Source organism: Antrostomus carolinensis, unplaced genomic scaffold (genome assembly GCF_000700745.2).
Source record: "Antrostomus carolinensis isolate BGI_N321 unplaced genomic scaffold, ASM70074v2 scaffold15157, whole genome shotgun sequence".
NCBI lineage: Eukaryota > Metazoa > Chordata > Aves > Caprimulgiformes > Caprimulgidae > Antrostomus > Antrostomus carolinensis.
Genome location: NW_010326733.1, coordinates 69,831 through 77,232, shown reverse-complemented (window position 1 = coordinate 77,232; position 7,402 = coordinate 69,831).

Genomic DNA, 7,402 nt, shown 5'->3' with positions numbered 1-7,402 from the left:
AAGATTTTTCTGGGTTTTTTGAACAGTTGATGCTAGAGGTACTGAAAAGTTTGAAAAATAGTCATATGTGGAACCTAGAATAGAAAACAAGTGGGGAATGCAAGGCTTCTTAGGACAGTTCACTATTTTTTTATTATTATTTTTGCTGCTCCTTTCTCATTCTTGCCTATCTGAAATATTTACTTTTCACTTGAAAGAAATGTATTTAGTCCATTTGCTTTCAGTTTGTACTGCCCCAGCCCCCTTACACTGCCTCAGGATTTTCTGAGTGCTATGCAGCCGTTTCCTTCCGACACCATTGGAGTAGCACTGAGCTCCAGGGTTGTGTCAGGAGCACTGATGCTGCCCTGGTGAGTCACCTGGTAAAACCGAAACAATCCCACGTGATTATTGACACACAAGATTCAGGCTCATCTCTCTGTAAATAAGCATGTGCTAGTCTACCTTGTTTTTCCTGTAAACTGCTGAAGCAGTGAAAGCGCTTTCTAGGCATGTGCCCTTGACACCCAATGCTAAAAATAGAGCAGTTTGACATGGCCACAAACTCACAGGCTTCCTGGCTGTCTAAAAAGATGCTCCCCTACTTAAGCAATCATTTGAATGGCCATCTTTTTTTCTGAAAGTGAGTAGATACTCTGAAGGACTCGGAAATGTTTTGGGTTTTGTATTTGGCTCCAATACACAGAAATCCTGAATTTATTTCTTTAATACATGAACAAAGTTACATGGCATATCTGTTCATAATCTCACCGGGCGAGAGCAGAGGTGGGTTTCAGTCTAAGGCATTTATACTTTTTCTTTATGATGTTGGTGCTTTTCTGAGCACTTTTTAAGCTCATGAAGTCATGCCACTGTCTTTCATGCTGGTTATCATCGCTGTTACCGAAACTACTTCAGATGCAGTTGAGACTTTGTTGGAAGAGATTGTTAGTCCAAGCTTGTCTGTTTTTATGACTGTGCTTTTGTCACACCTTTCCTCTAAAAGAGCGGAGCTAGTTAAGCCAGTGAAGGCACTGAATGCTGTTTTTTACTGGTGACACCATGTGTGTCACATGAAGGTTGTCATACCTCCCTCAGATACTTTCCTCAAAAGTTTCACTTCAGACTCACGAGGCTTGCTGCATTATCAAACAGCATTTCTCCTGCTTGTGCAGGAAGTGATCCCTCAAAGCACAGCCCAGGACTGATTGAAGTACAAAGCCCACATTAGAACCTGAACCAGAGGGCTGGCTTGCTGTGTGCAGGGTGGGAAGGGGGATGTTTGGAGCTGAGGGGAAGGGAAGGGGAAGAGAGATTTATTTTAATTATCTGTGAGCTTTATGCAGCTTCCTTCCTTCCTTGCTTCCTTTGCCCCCTACTTTACCTTTATGGTAAGGGCATACAAGAGTCTCTATGGCTTTTAAGAAAGTAATCATTGCTGCCCAAAAGGAATAGATGTGGGGTTTTTTTCCGCCCATATCGTCCCCAATGTGGCTGCGACACGCAGTGTGGCAGTGGTGTCTGGATGGCACACATCAGGGCAGGCTGTGGGCAGGGGAGAGCTCTGGGGCTGTGACCTGGGCTGCTGCCATGACAGGGGCGAGCGGGGACTCTGCATTCAGCCCCCAGGCCAGGGGGAGAGGAAGTGCAGTGGTCCGGCTGCTGTGAAACCCTGAAGGCAGCGGAAATGTGGTGTGTGGGGCTGGGGGCAAGCTGAGCAGCAGTCTCCACGGACCAGGGCCAGGCTGTGACAGCACAGGGAGGTGAGAGCAAGTGCTGGTTTGGGCAGGGCAGGGCTGTGTTTTGCTAGGTTGGTGCTGTCATTGCTGATGAGAGAGCAATGGCATGGATCTTGTGGCCTCCTCGCATCACCTCACTGTTCAACCTCCCGTTTCCTCGGTGCAGTTGTAGCCTGTTTACTACTTGGCAGATCCACCTGCTGCTGAAGTGAAGAAGTTCCCTGTGCCCCCTCTCTCCACTCCCTCACATACATTCACAGACTTGAGACTTCCCTCAGCTTCTCCTCTGTAGCTGGGATGACCGCAAGTCTTTGAGTTGCTTCTTGGAGGTTGTGCTTTGTGGGCTTCAGAGGGCTCTCACTCCTGTGTTGCAGATGCTTCCAAAGCAGTTGGTGTGTTTCTTCAAGGGGTGGCCCATGGCGAGTGAGCAGGGCTCTGGGGAATAGACCCAAAAGCACTAGCTGAGGAGAGGGTGCTGGTCTTGAGGCAAGAGCCATTGCAGGTTCAGTGCTGGGAAATGGCATTTGTAGAGTCTTGTCTCTGCAAATATAATGTGGCTTATTCCAAACTGATTGCCCTTGCAAACAAAGTAGCTCTCGGTGCTTGCACTGTATTCTGCCTTATACCAACTGTTAGCGTTGCACAGGATTCACTGACACCTATATCCATCAAACTCTTGAGTGAATTTAACTTTGAAATAATTCAAGATCCTTGAGAAAATGAATGTGTAGTCTCTGCACTTCATCATTCTCTATTGCTTCAGAAGCAGAACCAAGGAGTTTGCAAGCTGTGCTTAGTTTCCTTCCCAGCTTGAACCAATATAATGTACAAGATACACAGCATTAAAAGGAGGAGACCAGGCTGTAAAGCAGCCCAAATTAAGCTGTGCATTTCTAAATTATGAATAATTCTGAAAACTCTTGTTGTACAAGAGAAACGCATGTCCCTGTTTTGTCATTTTTGAATCAGACACAGAAACGGCGGATGGCTGGGACAAAGAAAAGGGGAAGAAGAACGTGACTCGTGGTGCATGAAAATATCTACTTTGTTGCACCCTTTTGCAGCTCATAAGCAACAATCTAAAAGGAGAAGAAACACAACTTTAAAAAAAATAAATCTGTGGGCAAAAGGGCTTCCTCTGTTGGGAGCCAATAGTTCAACACCGTTGCCAGGGTGGCTGCATAGCTGCCTTGTAAGCAGTGGCAGAGCTTGCTCAGTGAGACTTGGGGCCAGCTGCCCCCTCCAGCTGCTCACCCCAAGGTAATCTTCTGCCGTGGATCTTGGGATCAGCCACTGTGGGCTTGGCTGGAGCTGCAGCCTGGGTCTGTGGTGCAGGAATGTGCTGGCTGCTCCCAGTGGAGCTGCAGGCACACATCTGGCTCTTGCCTCGGACGTTCCTCCATCCTCTCTCCCTGTTGCAAGGCAATCTCTCCCTTCTTGCTGTTTGCATGCTGGCCACTTGGCTCTGAGGTGTGTGGGCAAAATGAAGTGGTCAACACCACTACTAGGAGATCCTGCACGGGAAACCTTGATGTCTGTCTTTGTGCTTATGTGTTGTGAACGCAGCCTCCTCAACACGGATGAATGTTGCAGGGCATGAGCTCATTTTCATGACACTTCACACAGCTGCACAAGGCTCAACTGCCGTATCTTCTTGCCAGCTTTGTGGTCGTTCTAGCTTTTCTGGGGAAGTTATTGTTGTAAACAGGCATGTGCTTCACATATATGGTTTTGTGCTGGTGTTTTTAATGAGGGAAGAACATTACATGCTATACCAGTAATGTGCATTGCAGTCGTTATACAGATGGCCGTATCCTCACGTGGTCTGTTTCATACCAGATTTACAACTGCGTGTTCATTATTAGACTTCGAACTGTGGCGAGTGGTGTTCATGCAGTTGCCCGTGTATTTAAAGTTTACACTGATACAATTCTTCCTGGTAGTGCCTAGTAGGGAGCAGCTTTATTTATCTTGCAGCTGACACTTGAAAAAAAAATATCCAAATATACTCTCGAAAAAAAAATCCAAATATACTATATATTTGTATATATATATATCTCCAAATATACTACCCCAAATATACTAAGAATCCAATATACAAATATCTTTGGTTTTCTAAAGCCAAGTAAGTAAGATTGAATCCACTTTTGAGGATCTGGAATGATTTCTGTTTCTGCTGAGAAGGGTAGGGGTACTGAGCTCCTCTGCTGATTTGTTCTGGATTAAGGAATTTAATTTTTGACATCCAAGTTGGAAAACTATGCATTCTTTTGATCTGATAGTTTGGTGGTTTGTAACCACTGTTACAGCACAACTTATACTTGCATGGGGTAGTTTAGAAGTATACACAATAGAGCATTTATTCAGTTTTTATTATTATTGGTCAGCATGAAGAGGTGATTGTATTTTAGATGAGAAAATATGTGTGGAGAGGATGAAATATTATAGTTTACCAGTTGGAGTTTTGTAATTATGGTTCTAGTTAAGCTTGCAGTTGGTAACTCCAGAACCTGAACCATTTGTCTTCTCTCTAGCAGTTAGAAAATGAGTGTTTAATTGAATGGTTTATAGTGACCAATGCCTGCTCGTTCCTCATAGTGTAACAAATGAAGGACAAACACACAGATGGTTTCCTGCCCAGTATGCTCATAGCACTTCTTGGGGGTGATGGCCTGATGATGTGTGTTTAAATATTGCAGTTTAAACTTTTTTGTACCTTTAAAGCTTGAATTGCAAGTTTTCCCAAAACCTTTCTAAGCAAATTTAAGAACAACTTTATTTTTCAAAGCTGATTACAGTTAAGCATAAGGGATTTTGTAGTCCCTGCTAGTGTATCTCAGTGCACCTTTGTTACAAACTCAATTTGTCTTCTATTGCATCCATGTCATTGCCACAAGTGGTAAGGTGTTCTCATGTTGTCACATTCTGTTCTGCAGTATTCTGAGTTTTAAGCTGCTTATGGTCAATTACCATTGCCATATTTGTAGACTATAAAAAAAAAAAAAAACAATTGAAAAAAATTAATTTAAATATAAAAAAAGCCAACCTCTAAACCACTACTTCAAACCTTCACTTTCCTTTACTATTTACAGCTGCAATAAGATCCATGTAACCTTAGCGTTCACCAGATCTAGAGCTTTGTTTTCCCTTTTCCTTCAAACCACTGCATAGCTAGTTGATACTTTTTCTACAATGCTTTACATCTCCATTTAAGTGTGATGGAAAGTAGATTTTGAAAAACTAAAGGGTGAGGAAAATGTTTAACTTCTTGTAACATTTTTTTTCCTTACCTATTTTGTATTTTAAATGCAAGTGTGTTTATGCAGATGTCTGCATTCATGTCTGTTCCCCCAGTATGTGAACTGTGTAATAGGTGGATGATAATGTTTTGTGCCTATGCACTCACATACATGTTTGTATTAACAAATAATGTTTTGCTTTATGTCCCAGTTTGTCTTCTAATGCTGCATAACTTGCACTTTATACTTGGCTCAAACTGGGAATGAAACTAAGGAGCTTGCAAACACCTTAGTACTGTTTCTAAAGCAGTAGAGAATGATGAAGTGCAGAATCTAAACATTCACTTTCTGAAGTATCTTGGATTATTTTACAGTGAAATTTATTCAAGGATTTGGTGGATATAAGCTTACTCTAAAACAGTTACTGATAAATAAAATTATATTTGTAGAGACAAGAGTTTTAGCAGATTATATTTTCCCTGTGCTGAGTGGAATGGCTGTAGGTATTTCCCTTCATTTCACACTACTGTTTCCTTTGAGAATAACATCCTTCTCTCAGCTACTCCTATCATGTTAGTCTCTTTAGCCGAGCGTCTCTCTAGAGCCCTGGATTTACTCTTCATGTGCCATTGTAAGAAGTATGTGGACCACTCTGAGGGCATCTCCAGCAGGAGAAGTAAAACCCAACTAAAACATGACCTCCAAGGAAGACTTGAGGTCATTAAATCTTTCCACTGTTTTCTGTGAAGATGAAAGTCTTCAAGCCCACAGAATGTTTTAATCTGTTGTAGACAAGGGAACTGGTAGAAGTCTTATATAAGTATAAAATCCGCAGTGATACGGGAAGGATATATCTAGTGATGAGTGTCTAAAAGTCAACCATACTTAAAAAAATCTCCAGTGGTACAGATTCAAACATTGACTTGAAATGAATGTGGTGTAGTTGATTGTACCTTATGCTGGGTAAAATTATCTGTTTAGATTTTGAATAGCTCTGGTGATGGTGATTCACATAGCTGTCTGTTTTCAGAATTTGCAGGGGGCATACCAAAAATCAAAACCAACTTCTGTCAAAGATCTAATTCATCAGACCAGTCTTGGTTCTGAAACCAAGTAACTGTGCCTATCACGGGACAAGTTCTAGACCTTGTCTTCCAGCTGTAGTTCTTACTGTGGTGTGAACACTAGTGGCTCGATTGACTGGACTTCAGTAGACACAGAAGGTCATTAAAAGTACTTGAACTTGAATCCAATGCTCTTTGCATGCAAATTTCAGTGTGTCCAAATTGACATTGTCCTCTTTGAAATAGAGAGGGGAAAAAGCACCGCAGGTGTCTCACTATTAGGGTAAGGGAACACACTTACAGGATGTCTACATGAAAAGAGTACCGAGTTCAGGTCTCAGAGTACAGGGTTTCTGTGTCTCGTGCCCAGATGCATGAGGCCTGCAAGTGCATGGGACTACAGTACATCTGTTTCTAAATTAGTCATTCTTGGTGTTCCTGTTACATTGTAAAATTTTCCTGGTAGACCTACACTCAACTTCTGATGCGAGTTCTAGTCACTAGTGTTTTTTCCACATTGGATGAGGGTTATTTAATTTTGAATATGTTTAGGAGGCCAGCTTGAGCTCTATTTGTCAAATAGTTTAAGCCTATGACAAGATGCTGAATTCAGTAAACAATATTCCATATGTCCTACCAGACTGTGAGATGTCACTTTTTAAATGAGCCAGTCATGAGTGAAGTGAATATTATTCATCTTACATTAATGCTACGCAGTTTGGTGTGTGTGTGCTGTGCACACATCCCACAACCTATATTTTTACTCATGAAGCAGTTTCTCATATCAGCTTGCTCTTCCATGTTCTGAGTCTTGCTATCCTGCAAGTGGGCAGGATATAAATGAATATATATAATATGTTGTATGTGTGTATATGCATATATACACAGAAATATATGTAAAGAAAGATATTTAAACTTTTAAAAAAGCAGTAGTCATCTGCACATAATCCACATCTGTAGCAGTGGTACTAAAAACCTATGCAGGAGTGTGGAGAGAAAGGGGGAGATGGGTCACCTTTGTGAACAAATCTTTTAAATCATCCTGAGGATGGATTTCCTAAGACTTATGTTTGTCAAGTGCAGAAACCAGCTTGAATGTTTTTCTCAAAGGTTTCTAGGAGAATGTGCTAACATGTTTAATAAGACAACTATATTTGTACTTGTGAAGTATTTCTGTTTTCATTCTCACACAGTACAACTGCAGGTGAGCAAACCACTATCTTTGTATTCTTCTTGTTAAAGTCTACTTTTAGCATTTCTCTTGTGATGAAAATCCAGCTGAAGGCACTGGTACCTGTACCTTAACTAGAAGCAGATGAGAGGAAGTGGGCAATACTTATTTATTTGTTGCCTTTTTTTAAAATTAAGGACTGATTATTTA